This window comes from Patella vulgata, chromosome 3 (genome assembly GCF_932274485.2).
Source record: "Patella vulgata chromosome 3, xgPatVulg1.2, whole genome shotgun sequence".
In the NCBI taxonomy this organism is placed as follows: domain Eukaryota; kingdom Metazoa; phylum Mollusca; class Gastropoda; family Patellidae; genus Patella; species Patella vulgata.
In genome coordinates, this window is record NC_065881.2 from 19,837,952 (window position 1) to 19,856,441 (window position 18,490).

At 34.3% G+C, this 18,490-nt stretch overlaps 1 long non-coding RNA gene across 1 annotated transcript; it reads right to left on the reverse strand.

The window, feature by feature from the left end:
* Positions 1 to 14,097: 14,097 nt before the first annotated feature.
* LOC126814356 (uncharacterized) lies at positions 14,098 to 16,725 on the reverse strand. Its single transcript, XR_007677557.2, has 3 exons — positions 16,642 to 16,725; positions 15,440 to 15,568; positions 14,098 to 14,263 (listed from the first exon to the last, which is right to left on the reverse strand). It is a non-coding gene; the product is annotated as an uncharacterized LOC126814356 (long non-coding RNA).
* Positions 16,726 to 18,490: the final 1,765 nt, after the last annotated feature.

The window sequence follows — 18,490 nt, forward strand, 5'->3', positions numbered from 1 at the left end:
GAAAATGATTGGGAAGTTTAGATTTGTCTTTGATTCCATAAAGTAGTTAGGTTTTTAAACGTTAAATAGGTGTAATTAAACTTGGTGCCCGAATGGGTTTAATATATTTATATGAGAGTCAAGGTTCGGACTATGCCTTGGAAATTAGAAGTGGGGGCGACTAGCATGTGTCTCTCTTTTGTGGACCGAAGTTAGATTGTCCATTGTATTAACTGGACGGGTAGGTCTGTTATCCTTCGGTTATGTGTCTTTGTTAAATGAGTGGCTTCTTTTCAAAAAGATCTGCTCTGGACCGATTTGATTCTACGGTATCTCTAATAGCTGAGAGAATAAAGATTTTTTAGCCGAAAGAATATCTTCCGTCAAAGTTGTGGTTGATTCCGAGGCAAAAAGAGGAATCACAACAAAATTAGCCATAACGAGAGTGAGATAATATAAGAGATTTGAGTGGCTATGGAGACCTAGTTATTCCGGGTGTCATAATTAACATACTAAAAAACCCTCATTGTCAATTACATACTGAACATATTCATATTATAGCCAATGATCAAGGAATCGTTATTTTTCAATTGGATAAACAAACGGTTGACATCCACGAGACGCCCAGAGATGGGAAAATCAATAGGACTAATCATTCATTGTCCCAGTGATTTACATCGAATATTAGTGAGTTTTAATGCGCACCACAATCGAACATATTCAAGATATTTTGATCCTTGACATATTGTTTTATGTTTCCTCGGAATTGGACAGAGATTGTAGCACCTTGAGTATCTACAAACATCATACATATTTCACATTTTGCTTAAAAGGCAGGGGCTATGACTCTAGAATAGAAGGTCTGATGTGTGTCAAAATCGAACACGAACAAGATCGTCCACTCAACTTTGTACATATTTTTTTTACATTTTTAGTAAAATGCAGGGGGCATATCTCCAGCATGGAAGGTCCGATCCGCACCATAACTGAACTCCTCAAAGAATCTTTGTTACCTAAAATATATTCCAAGTTTCATCTAAATCCGACAACAATAATTGTCGTACAATCAGATGCCATAATCCAGGAAGTTATGTACCAAAATCGAAAGGAATCGAGATCTTTGAGATATAAATCGATATTTCAAGTTTCGTCAAAAGCTTAGATAAAACGTCTAATTCAGTCAATAGAGAGATGAGAGTTCAACAGGGGATTCTCGCTGGCAGATGATAGACCAAATATAGTCTTTTTTCACTGTACTTTCACTGTTACTTGAACATGTATAACGAACTGAGATGAACTGTAGGATTTTCTATTGACCTGTACCAGTCATAGTTGTTCCGACTTGCTTTCACATATTTTCCGCCTGTATATTTGAACTCGACAGAATCACATGGAATAATCTTAAAACTTAAGTATTTATCTGTCTTTGCTGGTCAAGTGTTTCCACGTGGCTGTTGAGGAAGATTGAATAGCCCAAGAACGTAAAATCGCTTACATATCTCATCAAACATTTGCACTATATTCAAATATGGAAAATGAGGTAATATTACCTTGAGTACAATCATCACCTTGATACCCTGCACTACATCCTTGATCACATTTACCGTCAACATGGTGACATGACGAAGGCTGTTGACAGTGACGTGACTTACAATCTTTAGAACAATCTTTACCATACTTGTATGTACCATATGAAGCCTGGCTATTGAATCCTCCATCATTACATTCTGTAGATTTATAAATTAATTTATTAACATCCATGTTTAATATTCCATTTTATTTGACAGATATTCTAAAATCTTCTTACTACTGTATATAATAATAATCTTCTATATATATATTTGTGACTGTCGTTTGTCTGTCTGTCTGTCTGTCTGTTCGGGGTTGGCGGCTACACTAGGTCTGCCCCGAGTCTGAAATTTGGGGTATAGGGGTAGCTCGGACCGGGGAGTAAGATAGGCCAGGTGGCGTTAGTCTACCACTTCCGGTTTCGGAGTTATGACCCCCGAGCGAAGCCGGGTATCTGTCTGTTTGCCTGTTCGGGGTTGGCGGCTACACTAGGTCTGCCCCGAGTCTGAAATTTGGGGTATAAGGGTAACTCGGACCGGGGAGTAACATAGGCCAGGTGGCGTTAGTCTACCACTTCCGGTTTCGGAGTTATGACCCCGAGCGAAGCCGGGTATCTGTCTGTCTGTTCGGGGTTGGCGGCTACAATAGGTCTGCCCCGAGTCTGAAATTTGGGGTATAGGGGTAGCTCGGACCGGGGAGTAACATAGGCCAGGTGGCGTTAGTCTACCACTACCAACCCCGAACAGACAGACTTCGCTCGGGGGTCATAACTCCGAAACCGGAAGTGGTAGACTAACGCCACCTGGTCTATGTTACTTCCCGGTCAGAGCTACCCCTATACCCTAAATTTCAGACTCGGGGCAGACCTAGTGTAGCCGCCAACCCCGAACAGACCGGATTCGCTCGGGGGTCATAACTCCGAAACCGGAAGTGGTAGACTAACGCCATCTGGCCTACGTTACTCCCCGGTCCGAGCTACCCCTATACCCCAAATTTCAGACTCGGGGCAGACCTAGTGTAGCCGCCAACCCCGAACAGACAGACAGACAGACAGACAGACAGACAAACGACAGTCACAAATATAGATAGAAGATATGTAGAAAATCATTTAACAGTGAACACAAACATTATTCTGATATCCCACCTCATTCACCCCGTCGCATTTAGCAATCAATCACATACGACAGTCAATCACATACTGGGTTATTTCTTACTGTGTTTCCACTGTCTGATACAATCGTATTTCAGCCACTGCACAGTACGGACAAACACATGACACACTCGCCTTTCATGATACATGTACAGCCGCCTTTCACCACATTGATCAGTTATTTATATTTTATGCAATCACTCCCATCTTTTACCACACTGACAAGTCAGATGATAATTATTTATATTTTATAATTTTATCATGAGTACAATCACCACCTGCATTACATTCTTCAATATTATATTTACCATCAACATGGTTACATGAAGAACGCTGTCGACAGAGCAGTCATGCCACTTCCGTACATGTATATTCCATATGAAGCCTGAATATTGAATCGCCCGTAATGACATTCTGTGCATTTTTGAATTAATATATTAACATCCATTTTAATATTACATTCAATGTGATTGACCGTCTAAAATCAAAATTGTTTTCACCATATTTGACTAATAGTTTTCAATTTTCTTCGACTAAATATAAGAAATGTGATCTACAGGAATGATAAATCATGTTTTTTTTTCAACCTTTACCATGGTTTACATAATAAACACCCTCATTGTCAATCACATACTAAACAAATACATAGAGCCAATGATCAAAGATTCGTTATCTTTCCAATGCATGATAGGGCCAATCCTAGCTCATTGTTCCAATTATAACGAATTCTATTTAAGATCTTTTTATCCTTGACATATGTTTTAAGTTTCTTCGGAATAGGCTAAATATTGTAGCATCTGGAGTGTCTACTAACTTGATGCATATTAGACTAACTCTAGAATGGAAGGTCTAATGCGTAACAAAATCCGACTCATCGAAGAACAAGAGAGTCCACAAACTTTGTACACATTTCACATTTTTCGTAAAAAACAGGGGGCTTATCTCCAGGACGGAGGTTCCGATGCGCACCAAAATTGAACTCATCCAAGAACCTTTGATACTTAAAATATGTTTTAAGTTTCATCTAAATCGGACAATTACTGTCGTACAATCAGGGGCCATTATCCAGGAAGTGACGGTCCAATATGTGCCAATATCGATAGGAATCGGGATCTTCTGGATCTAAATCTATATTTCAAGTTGCGTCAAAACCGGATAACAATTGTGACCTGTAGAGGGTCCACAAACAAAATGTGGATGGGCGGACGGACGGACGTCCGGACCCACGTAATATTTATACGTCCGCATAAAAATGTGGGAGCATAATAAACCTAATCAATTCTGACCGTATCAATATCCATTACACGTAGACGTTCTTTCTTCGTTATTACATTCTGCAGACATCTAGCTTTTATGTTAATGCAAATAACAGAAAAGATCAAATTTGGATACATGAACAGAAATGATCAATTTTAGCAGGTACGATCAATTTTAGCAGAAATGAAATGAAATTATTAATTTTAAACAAAACGAATAGAAGCTATCAGTTTTAAAGAAATGAAAAGAATGTATCAATTTGACAGGGAATAATCATTATTGGCAGCGATGATTATAGTAAAGTGTTATGCTACTTGCATTATGTTTGATTACAACTTAATTTATGTACAATAGTCACCCATCCACCCTGGATGACACCCTGACTATTGAATACTTCGTCATTACATTCTGTAGATTTATAAATTAATATATTAACATCCATGTTTAATATTCCATTTTATTTGACAGATATTCTAAAATCTTCTTACTACTTTATATAATAATTATTATATGACCGAGTCATATGATTTTGTATTTTGCACTTTCTTTTATTACAACATTCAGAGCTAATTTCATTTATGAAAAGGCGATACTTACCGCGACTGCAATCCAGACCTTTATAACCAGGTAAACAATCTCCATTACATGATCCAGTTATACGATTACATTCAGCATTTCGTCTACTGCACTTTCTGTTACCACATGATTGTATACACTGATCACCATAGAACAAAAGCTGACATTCTGAAAATAATTTATACCTTTTATTAAAGGATGACCTTTTTATATCATATATTTAGTAAAACATTTAACAGTGGACACAAATATTATCCTGGTATCCCACCTCATTCACCCCGTCGCATTTAGCAGTCGATTACATACTGGGTTATTTCTTACTGTGGATCCACTATCTGATGCAATCGTATTTCAGCCACTACACAGTCCGGTCAAAAACATGACACACTCGCCTTTCATGATGCATGTACAACTGCCTTTCACCATGCATGTACAACTGCCTTTCACCACATTGATCAGTTATTTATATTTTATGCAATCACTCCCATCTTTTACCACACTGACAAGTCAGTTGATAATTGTTTATATTTCATAATTTTATCATGAGTACAATCACCACCTTGATATCCTGCATTACATTCTTCAATATTATATTTACCATCAACATGGTTACATGAAGACGGCAGTCGACAGAACAGCCATTTCCGCACATGTATTTCGTCAAAATCGGATAACAATTGTGACCTGTAGAGGGATCACAAACAAATGTGAACGAACGGGCATTGGGACCTACGTAATAATTATACGTCCACATAAAAATGTGGGTGTATAATAATAATATCAGTTCTGACCGTATCAATGTTCATTAAGCGTAGCCGTACTTTCTTCGTTATTAAATTCTGCAGAAATCTAGCTTTTATGTTAACGCAAATAAATTAACAGAAATTATCAATTTCAGAAGCTCGATGATCAATTTCAGCAGAAATGAAATGAAATTATCAACCTTATACAAAACGTACAGACCGTATCAATTGTAAAGACATGAAAAGAATGTATCAATTTTAAAGAAATGAAAAGTATCATAATTGTTTGACAGGGAATAAACATTATTGGCAGGGATGATTTTAGTATAGTGTTATACTTGCATTATGTTTAATTACAACTTACTTTGTGTACAGTAGTCACCCATCCACCCTGGATGACACCCTGCTTCACATTTTCCATTATATATGTCACATAATGATGGTGTCCGACAATTTCTATCTGTACATTCTACAATTAAACATTTCAGGTGCTATTTCAAATATTAAGCTTTTTTATTACTGTGTCCTTATCATCTATGTGATTTTTTCTAAATTTAATTTTTTTCCCTTTTCTCCTTTTTTGGTGCTAAATCATGTCATATTTTTTTATCAAACATATTCGTATTAAAAACATTCCTTTTGATGTGATATCTGGCAAACAAACGGATTTAAGCAGCGTTTTAAAATTTTGAAATATGTGTTTTCGTTGAATGAAATATATTTCGATGGAACTGGGTTGCTAATTTGTAAAAAAAACAACAAACAATTGAAGTATTCCTAAGTAGTCTAATATACATAGTGCAAGTCGTTCTCGACACATGGATGGAGGAATATACTGATGGCTTGCAGTCTGTCTCTTCTTGTGATAGACAATGTATTTAGACCAGCTCTTTAACAATATTCACGTTCCGTTTTTTCGTCAATTTGAACTATGAATCTTACTTATATTACAACTGGTTCCAGTAAATCCATCAGCACATCCATTAGGACATTGACCAGTGACTGGATCACATCTATCACCAGGTAATTGACAGTAACACAATGATGTACAATCTGGTCCAAAGGTACCAACCGAACAAACTGTATAAATAATATAAAATTCAAATCAAGTGATAAATATTTCTAAGGAATTTAACAGCCACGACAGAATGATTTTGGCTTAAAATCATTGAATAAAGACCGACCTACATGTTCGATTCTATTTCATTCCTTGTAGAGTTTGTGCATTTCATGAAAGTATGTATGTCCCACAAATAAAGTTCAAATAAAGTGGTAGAAATTTCTAAGGAATTTAACAGTCTCGGGGGTGAATGTTGTGCACTATAACATATGCATGGCCGTATAAAAAGTTAATATTGCTGTCCCATTAACTGCATTACAGATAGAAGCGAAGAAGCGACTGGGAAAATATTTACTGTGGATCAGTTTGGTGAATACAGTGCGGCTCCACTTGGTCAGAAATTCTATCTTAGTCGGGTTGACTCCAATAGACATAATTACTTTATATACAGAGCTATACTTAAAGCTATAAAGGGGTGAAATTTGCGTTGGTTTCTCTAATAACTCTACTTCTTCGAACAGGTTTGTCCGGAAATGTATTCCCTTCGCTAACTTAGTCCAAAGTCACTAGAGCACTTTATTTTAAGTTTCTCTTACCATAAACTTCAACTTCACAGAGATTCACAAAAACGGAATTTGTAGGTTCGTCAGTCTTGTCATTAGTAATAGTTATATATTTTCCTGTAGTGTTACAGTTTACCATAAATCCATTAGGCTTATTCGTTGAATCATAATTATCTTCTGGTCTACACGGACTTTGATTTGTTTGGTTACGTTCATCTACGAATAATTTGAATCCTTTAAATCTATAAGTGATATCTATATAAATAAACAAGAATAATTTACAAAAATAAAAATGAGGATGTCTGTGTGGCGGGTAGTCATATATATGATGATTGTTTTTACGCATATACAAAAACAATACGCCCTTGTGTCCATCAGCGACTAAACAAGCTTGTATAATAATACTCTAAATTGATCTATATTTCGAAATAATAAATATGATGTCAAATTCGATAACACAGATCTTCTTGTTTGCAGATTTATCGAAGTTTACATCAAAAATATTCTATTTGATTTGTATGAAATTCGTAACAAGCAAAGGTCAAATCAAAATATACATCTCCTTCTCGTTGGGCACCTTTATATGATGTAAGCTTTCAATACTGTTAATTTCATAAAATTCAGCCAATATATTCTTCCCGTTTTGTTGAAAACAAAATGGCCGTAAAATCAATCGTCCTAATACTTATATATGCATGGTAAACAACCGAAATAGTACGGCGGTATATGTAAGAACATTAGAAACGTCCAAAAGAAAAACTGATAATAAAAACACTTAGTGCTTCTGTTTATAAAATATTACAGTGTACAGAAGTGGTATAGCAACCATATTAGAAAACACAATGCTATAATCCAAATTGCAAAATAAATTGATTTTTTATATTTCATATTACGGCAACATGCCACTGACATGGACTAATAAATACTAATTGTTTAATTAAGGAAAAAAACATATATCAGCAAATATGTTTGTGAGTATACCACGGACGTGATAGTCTAGTCGCGGTAGGCTTGATCCGTCCCTTAGAATATCTAATATTACAAAACACAATATAAATAATGTTATGTAATATAAACTATATAATATAAAATCATGTGGGTGACTTTAAATTTTACTTACGTAGATCCCTTGCATATATTTTTATATTAGTAACAGGATAACTTTGTCCTAAATCTACTCCCCATGAAGCATTTGTTCTGCCACCAGCCGTATGGGTACAATAATTATATTCCTTGCTATGATTAGTATCACCATCTACTGCATAACGAGAATAATATCTTCCTCCATAAGTTGAGCTCTGCCACGTATTTTTGTTAAATGCAACATTTTCTGAAAATTGAATTGGAATAAGTTTGTAGATGGCAAATTACCTGGCAAATCGAATTATTTCACACAAATCAAAATAATGAATCTAGTCTTTAGGAGTGCTGCCTCGGCTAGCGATATGTCACATATATTTATTATTTCATTTCTTAATGGCATACAAGGATGGCAAATTTATAACACGAAAATATATTCTCAACATATCAGACTTTTATTTTCTTAATCTCATATTTAAAGGGACAATAACACTCTTGCTGGCTTGAAAGCTCCAGAAAATAAATAATATCTCTATCTAAGTACTAGATGTTTAAGTGTCTTACCTGTTGTGTATATTATCCATTACATCCTATTTCACTTGTCCAGAGGGTTCGAAAATATTTTTAAATCGAAGTTTCATTTGAAAAGGTTTACGTTAGACATTTCAAACCATTATGTTGAACTTTTCTTAATTTTTAAATAGGGTGTGTTAAGATGAAATTTGTATCATCAATTAATTGAAATATTCTAAAATAGTACAATTTGTTGACCAGAATAAAGATTGGGACATATTATTCAGTTACAACAAGAGTGGTATTGAGCCTTTAAATGAGTTTTATAATATTTTGATGATATATAGTCCATTCTTCATTTGGTCACCTTTCGCATCGATACATACAAAAGTGCAATCTGGCGCCGAACACAACTAAACCGAAGAAGCTCGAAATAGAACAAAGCAATGGGATTATACGATTTTAATTTTCCCATCGTAAACTTTCCACTCCTGAGCAGTAACATATCTAAATAGCTAGACTATGTGCCTAAATGTCTCACCCAGACATTATGCTTAGGTTTGCATATACTGGTAGATAGATTCTTTTCAGAGACAAAGTGATCTAACTTATAACAGTTTTATCTCAACCCGAATATTAATAACATTAGGGGATCGATAGTACTATGTTACATCTAACCGAAAATATTGCTAACCCTTTAGTATCCATGGTACTATCCAGAATATCGATGTTGTCCTTAATATTATTAACCCTTTGGACTAACTCGCAATATTGACAACCCTTTGGTACAATGGTATATCTAATCAAGAATGTCAATAACCGTTTGATATCGATGGTACTATTTTATCAAAATATCAGTAACCGTTTAGTATCGATCGCTCTAGATATTGTCTTTCATGTTGAAAACTCTTTGGTCTATTATTACCCCTTTACGATGGTGGCTCTACATGTATATGGTCCAGAATATTGATAACCTTTTAGAATCGATGGTACTGTGGTATATCTAACCCAGACGAAATTATGTTTAGGATTGCTTGTACATGTATTACATTACCCACTGTTTCCAGTGTCTTTATAGTTAGTTGAAAGTAAATTGTTTTTTCAACATATTATTTTTTTGTCAATCTAGACTGAAAACGGGTTCAAATAGCAACCATACCCGATATACTCGTTCATCGTACATTAACAGGATATCCAGCTGGAAAGAAACACAGATTACGGTAGCTTCCTACCTTTAGCGTTAGATAATTCCTACCTATTTGACATGACGAACCATACCATCCTTTCTCACATTTACGACTAGAACAGACACCTGTATTAGTATCACAATATCCTTCATCACAATGACATATATATCTATCATTATATCCAAATCTTGGTTGTTCTGATTAAAAAAATGAACAGATGACTAATTATTTAATATATTTCAATACATACATAAACTCTTAATGATAACTGTTATAATATTTCATTTCGACGGCACCTCGTCGATTAATATCGTAAAAGAAAATAAAGACCGAAATGCTGTTAGATACACAAGGTCTTTTTCCATGTCCACCTTAGTCATAACTCAATACACGGAACTTATGGATTAGATAGCAATGTCTATAACAGACGTTTATCAACGTACGTTATTACTAAATTTACGTTACACGATTTTATTCGAAAATAAAGAAGTATTCATTTCCATTTAAATCAAGTCTTGAAATCGTATACATTTCTCTATACAAGCTCCACGCGGATCTAGCATTAATTGATTCCTCGATCAGTTGAACTGCTCGAGCTCATCCGTCGGTTCAGTGGCCGAGAGAAATAATTTTAAAAGCCTACATCTAATATTTCAACTTTCTTTTTTATCCGAAACACGTATTTCAGCCCCGGAAATTTGTGAAATCTTTTTGAAAAAATAAAAATAATTCATGTTTTTTTCTTCACAAAAATGGATAAATATTATCGAATAAATAACAAATAACGCTGGTTAAAACAGACACGGTTACATAATTTATATCGGAGATTTGAGACAGTATGAATAGCGAAATTCTGAGACCGCCATGATTTTATTAAGAGGTCACCCCCGTTAAGCGGTCAGTCACGAAAATGTTCTTGAGGGGCTGCTTAACTCTTTCACTGCCAAGGTTGTACGTGTATACAGTAATCATAAACTGATGTATATATTGATAACAACGAAAGCTTCCAGCCTATCACTTCTTGTGATAGACAATGTATTTAGATCAGGGGCCTGTTTCACGAAATTTTAACTAAGATAAAATCCCAATTTTAGTAATTTGATTGGATAATATTAGATTGATTTTAGTGCTTAGCCCATCAAAATTGAAGTATCTACTAAATATGGATTTTATCTTTAAAAAAAAAATTCGTGAAACAGGGCCCAGCTCTTTAAATTTCGTGAAACAGGGCCCACCTCTTTAAAACAATATTCACTTTCCGTTTTTTCGGCAGTTAGAACTACAAATTGAACTATAAATCTTACTTATATTACAACTGGTTCCAGTAAATCCATCAGCACATCCGTAAGGACATTGACCTGTGACTGGATGACATCTATCACCAGGTAATTGACAGTAACACAATGATGTACAATCTGGTCCAAAGGTACCAACTGAACAAACTGTATAAATAATATAAAATTCAAATCAAGTGGTAAATATTTCTATTTATTTCATTCCTTATAGAGTTTGTGTATTTCATGAAAGTATGTGTGTCCATTTCATGAAAGTATGTGTGTCCCACACATAAAGTTCAAATAAAGTGGTAGAAATTTCTAAGGAATTTAACAGTCTCGGGGGTGAATGTTGTGCACTATTATAATAACATATGCATGGCCGTATAAAAAGTTAAAATTGCTGACCCATTAACTTCATCCCAGATAGTAGCGGAGGGAAAACATTTACTGTGGATCAGTTTGGTGAATACAGTGCGGCTCCACTTGATCGGAAATTTTATTTTAATCGGGTTGACTCCAATAGACCTAATTACTTTATATACAGAGCTATACTTAAAGCTATAAAGGGACAAAGATTGGTTTAGTTTCTCTAATAACCCTACTTTTTCAAACAGGTTTGACCGGAAATGTATGCCCTTCGCAAACTTGGCCTAAAGTCCTACCTATGCCACATCTGACGCTAATGTACTCTATTTTATGATTCTCTTACCATAAACATTTCTTTTGATGTGTTATAAAGAAAATGAAGCTAAGTTGCGGTTCTGTTTTCTACTGCACACGTTCAAAATGTCGAGGAATTGTAAAAAAAAAACCACAAAAAAAACCCCCAACAAGAAGTAAGATCTGGCAAATAAACGAAATTGAGCAGCGTTTTAATATTTTGAAACATGTGTTTTCATTGATAAAATATATTTCGAATGGAACTGGGTTGCTAATTTGTATAAAACCCCCTAAACAATTCAAGTATTCTCAAGTAGTCTAATACATATACATGTACATGTATACATAGTGCGAGTCGTTATCGACATGGAGACGACTTTGTTGCTGATGGGGGAATATACTGATGGCTTGCAGCCTTTCTCTTCTTGTGATAGACAATGTATTTAGACCAGCTCTTTAACAATATTCACTTTCCGTTCTTTCGTCAAATTGAACTATAAATCTTACTTATATTACAACTGGTTCCAGTAAATCTATCAGCACATCCATTAGGACATTGACCTGTGACTGGATCACTTGTGTTAAATTCAACACAAATGTTATCTTAAAATTCGGCGTAATAAATAATATAGAAAGAAAACACACAAGATTTTATAAATGCACACAAGGTTTGTGTTAAGACACTAAAAAGAACACAAACTTGTGTTGACTTCATTTAACACAAGTCCTTGTGTTGAGATCCAACACAAGAGTTTTTTCAGTGCAGTAATACAAACCGTTCCGGGCAGAATTATCATCACATTTTACGCCTTAATATAATTTTATGGATCTATTTACCCAACTTCGAACTCTATTATTTATCTATTAATAATTTTAAAATGTTTTTTAGAATCCGAATGACATAATAACAAGTTACTATTTACGCCCCATTAACTTCATCCCTGATAGTAGTGGCTGGGGTTTGTTCCGGATCTTATTTCCACGAACAGGTTTGTCCGGAATATATTCCCTTCGAAACCTCGGCCTAAAGTCCCACCTCTGCCACTGTTGACGTTAGTATACTTTATTTTAAATTTCTCTTACCATAAACTTCAACTTCACAGAGATTCACAAAAACGCTTGTTTCTATACGTGTATACTTGTCATTGGTAATAGTTATATATCTTCCTGCACTGTTACAGTATACCATAAATCCATTAGGCTTATCATTGTAATCATAGTTATATTCTGGTGTACACGGATGTTGATTTGTTTGCTTATGTTCATCTACGAATAATTTGAATCCTTTAAATCTATAACGGATGTCTATATAAAATAAATAAACAAGAATAATTTACAAAAATGAAAATGAGGATGTCTGTGTTTATTTTTGGGCGGACGACGTGTGGCGGGTAGTCATATGATTATTTAAAATAAATAAATCAGAATCATAAGACTGCAAAGACAAGCGAGGGTTGGACACCGACACAAATACACCTTTATTGACAGAAAAACTGCTTTCGGCAATATGTGTGTATGGATGTCTGAGTGTGTTTGTTTTGTCATGATGTGTGATGGGTAGTCAAATGGTGATAGTTTTTAAATATACTAAGTTAATTGGCCCTCGTTTCCATCGGAGACTAAATAAGCCTGTAAGATAAAACTCTAAATTGAGCTACATTTCGAAATAATAAATATTATTAAAACACCATTTTTGTGTTTTGTCAAATTCAATAACACAGACCTTCTGGTTTGCAGATTTTCCAAGTTTGCTTGAGAAATATTTTTTGTTTGATTGTGTTTGGAATTCTAAACAAGCTAAGGCCTAACAAGAATAATACTCCTTTTTGTAGACACCTCCTTATTACGTAAGCTCGCATCTCTGTTAATTAATTCTGTCCTTGTTGTTGAAAACAAAATGTCCGTAAAATCAATCGCGCTAATTCTTAGATATTGATGGTAAAACTATGTACAGCGATATACATAAGAACTTAAACCAGAATCTTTCAATAGAAAAACTGATAATAAAATCATCCTGTGCTCAATTTAAGTTATGTACAGTGTTTAGACGTGGTATATAAACCACATTGTAAAACACAATACTATAATCCAAATTGCAAAAGAAATCGATTTCTATATTTCGTATTACTACATGTACTAATAACTACTGAATGATTAGGGGAAAAACACATCTCAGCAAACGTGATTATCGCGGACGTGATAACCTAGTAGCTGGATCCACCACTTATAATTTATAATATTACAAAACACTATATAATCGATAACGTTCAATCTTCAAATATTGTATAATTTGTTTATTGGTATTATAAGGGTAAAGTTGAAGAGTAAAGACACCATATAAATATGTGTATTAATATTAATAGTCTGTATTCAAAAATTATATACAGGTATATTTCTGTTTTAACAATGATGAATTTAAATTCTACTTACGGTGATCCCTTGCATATATCTTTATGTTATTAACAGGATAACTTTGTCCTAAATCTACTCCCCATGAAGCATTTGTTTGGCCACCAGCCGTATGGGTACATTTATTATATTCCTGGGCATGACGAGTATCACCATCTACTGCATAATGAGAATATCTTCGTCCATTCTCGTCCCAATAGGTTGAGCTCTGCCACGTATTTTTGTTAAATGCAACATTTTCTGAAAATTGAATTGGAATAAGTTTGTAGATGGCAATCAAAGTGGCATGAATTAAATGTGAATACCAAAAAATACTAAAGACTTACTGGAACCCCTAGGGGTTCAGCCACTTTCGTTTATTTCATCTATAAAGATGTTTAGTTTCTCACTGCTTTACATTTTTATTCCACATAATAAATTAAAATGAAAATCCAAATATTTGACCACCCTACTCATTGATACATACAGAAAAGTAATCTGGCGCTTAATACAAATAAACCGAAGAAGATTTATTAAAAATGCTAGGATTAGCAACTGGGAATAGACCAAGACCATAAACTTAGTGTTCGATTATACGATTTTAATTTTCCCATAACCTTCCATTCATGTACAGTAACATACCTACATCGCCAGGCTATATGCCTAAATTTTCTCACCCAGACGTTTTGCTTCGGTTTGCATATTGTAACGTTCATAGAATTGGCACCTTCCAATGTGAAATCCAAACAATTTTACACTGATGTAGCATTTTGTGTTTATGAACTTCTGAAGTTTGATTGTCCTTTAGGATAAATAGTACTATGTTATATCTAACCCCAAATATAGTTAACCCTGTAGTATCGATGGTACTGTGTTATCTAGAATATTGATAACCCTTTAGTATCGACGTATACTGTGTCATATAGAATATAGTTAACCCTTTAGTATCGATGGTACTGTGTTATCTAAAATATTGATAACCCTATTGATGGTATTATGTTATCCAGAATATTGATAACCCTTTAGCATAATATCGATGGCTCTACCTGTTGTCCTTGATAATACTAACCCTTTGGCCCCCCCCCCACAATATTGATGGTACTATGGTATATCTGACCAAGAATATTGATAGCCGTTTAGTATCGATTATAATGATAACCCTTTGGTCTAACCCAGAATATAGATAACTCTTTAGTATTGTCTGGGTTCGATGGTATATATATATATAACCCACTATTCCAGTGCCCTTATAGTTAGTTGATAGTAAATATTTTACACAAATATTATTTTTATCACTCTAGACTAAAACTGGGTTCATAGCAACCAGACCCCGTATACTCGTTCTTAGTGCATTAACAGGATACCCAGCTGGAAAAAAAACACAGAAAATGTTTCATTAAATGCTTCCTACCTTTAAAGTTAGATAATATTTCCTACCTTTTTGACAAGAAGAACCGTGCCATCCTTTCTGACATCTACCACTAGAGCAGTAACCTGTATCATATTTACAATCTCCTCCAATACAATGACATATATATCTATTATTATATCCAAATCTTAGTTGTCCTGATACAAAAAATCCAAACAGATTACTAATTATTAAATACATGTATATTTCAATACATACATAACGTTGAAAATTTTTGAAAGATACATGGTTTCTAGCGTCATTTTGACGTTCATCTTGGGAAACTGGAGGGCACTTTCCTAAGACACAGAAACTGAGATTTAATACAACATATGACATATCAAATACATGTACTATGTTTTAGTTTTATTGATGTAATAATAATCAGATGTGTACGATTTTGACAGAATATTTTAAGCAAGCAAATACATGGAAAAACAAAAATCATGACTATAAGTTTATTTTTTTCAATAGCCAAATCACGTTGAACTGGATGCCAACGGGACTTTTTGTGCACACTTGGAAGCTCACCGTCATTGTAGCGTTATACAGGCCCGGACTAGGCCTTGATTACCTGTTGGGCCCCATGGCGCGAAGGCCCGGCCAGGTGGCTTATAGTTCTGAGCTCACACAATCCGATTCTAATCCTACCCACGTCCCTAGGTACCCACATTGAGACCAGTCACCGGTTTTCCTCTACTTTACGATCAAGTAAAAGTATATTTTGTTCAAAAGATTATATAAACAATTTTTTCAAAAACATTACTCCGCCAGGTACCTCTAGACTCTGGGAACCTGAACAAGTGTGTTTAACATTTTCGTGCACGTAAAAGAACTCTTGGAAGTTGTAATTAAATATAAGAGTAGACCATAGCGCCGTTGTCCGGGCAAAGTTTCCGTCATATCACACTGTATGGCGTATACCCATCTTCATTAGCCCAGTCCGAACAGAACCCCATTTTATTTCATTTCATTTTCACTACTCTGTAATTTTGTATCGTTTGCAGACTTTGATGGTGCTGTATTTTATATTTTCTGACATTTAGTATACCACTGATATTTATAATATTACTTTATATACCGTAACATAAACTTTATAGTTTAAATAATATCACACTTCTTTGTATTTATGAAATTTGAAAGCTTATTGATATAGATGGCACTACATGTATAATTTATATATTCTTACATTTTATATATTGATAATTAAATAAAGTCTGAAAAAGCTTACCATTTATATACTTAATATATACCACAAAGATGATGGTCATATAAAATAACCACTGTCGTATATCGGCCATGTTCCTCTCTACTAGTGTCTACTAGGAAGAATTTTTTGCAACTGCTCATTTTAAAACCTGAAACATGTCATGTAATATCTTCCTGGTCTGAATATGCATTAACGATGTTAAAGTAGCCATAAGTCTCTAACTCAATATCATCCAAAGTCTTCGACATTGAAAACACGAATTATTTGTCAATTTAAATCAACATTGATGTTGTGATCTTACTGGGAAAGGATGGGCTTCTGATATCCTATATTTACGACAAAATAAACATTTTACCATCGGTACACGAATCGTGTACCATAATGTGATTCAGCGCCATTTGTAACAAGGGACTCGAAGAACGCGGCTAGACAAGTTCCACAAGCCATGTCAAATGGTGATGTCATATACTTATCTGGAGAGCATGCACAATAATTACTATCGGTGTAGACTGAAATAACCAGGCGCTAAAGATTGCCATTCAATTCAGACTTCTTGCGTATTTTGCCGAACGTAACTGACTTGAAATTAGAGTAAAAACCGAAACGATTGAATGTAAATCAGTTTATATACATTCATATTAAATTATTATGCGTTGCAACCCAATGTGTCAATTTCTAGGTTCCAAATATTAGCGATTTAGCTCCTTTAAGTATATATCAAAAACAAGCTGTAGTGAGGAAAATGAATCACATTTATTATTTGAAAACGTATTCTACTCTTCAATATTACTCTTAAACCTAACCCTTTTTAGACGGCTGAACTTGGATCCAATTTACCCTTTACCACTCTTAAACGGATTAGGGCTATGGTTAGTATTCCCAAAAATACTCATTCATAAAAAGCAGCTATTGTAAACTCTCGGACCTCCCCCAACCGGCCTACATTTGGGATTCCTCGGTGACAATCGAGTGAAAACGGAAAATTTGGGACTCTAACGCATGCGCCGTCTGAAAAAGAAAATACCTTAACTCCAAGCATGACAGCTGAAATATATTTGTTTTGTTTACTTACGTCACGATTCTACTCATACCACATCCATTTTCTCCATTACAATTCTGTGCACTTCGCGCTTGTTTTTTATGTTTTTTTTTTTTTTTCTTTTTTTCAGCAAATAACAGCGTTTTAATTACTTTATATTATTGTAAACGATAATGAATAGTCTCATTTATCAGGTCGTTTTATTTGAACCTTGTGATAAATGAGGGCTGCTCTATTAAAGTAGCATTGAGTCAATGTAAGCCAGAATAATGTGTTATCATTTAATCGCATGTTATCATATTAATAGTTGAATACACAGATTCATTTATAAATTCTAATAGTTCAAGCCTTGGTATGCGCGCTATCTTATATTATGTCTTTCCATAATGTCGTTTAATAGGCAAATATTATATTACTAGCCATGCAAGTACTTTAACAGTTTTTAAATATTGTATTTCTGAAATTTGGGAGATTTATTAAAGCCTTATACAGTCATAATACAGTTTGTAAACAATTGGGCGTGATTTGTTTTTATACAGTAATGATAATATTCTTACTGAAAATATTGATTAAGAATGGTAGCTACTGTTGATTAAAGAATCCTGTAAATATAAACACTGTATAGACTGTAGACTTTTTACCAATATAATAACACTATTCCAATGTTACTGGAACGAAAAGGTTAGTTGTAGTTTTTTTTTTACTTAATTTTTACAGCCATGTTATAATGTCTGCATCATGACTAGTAGTTTATATGAAATACAGGATATGACTGATACAAGGATATATTTCGTTATCAAATCCCATTACATTATATAGCATCATATTAGC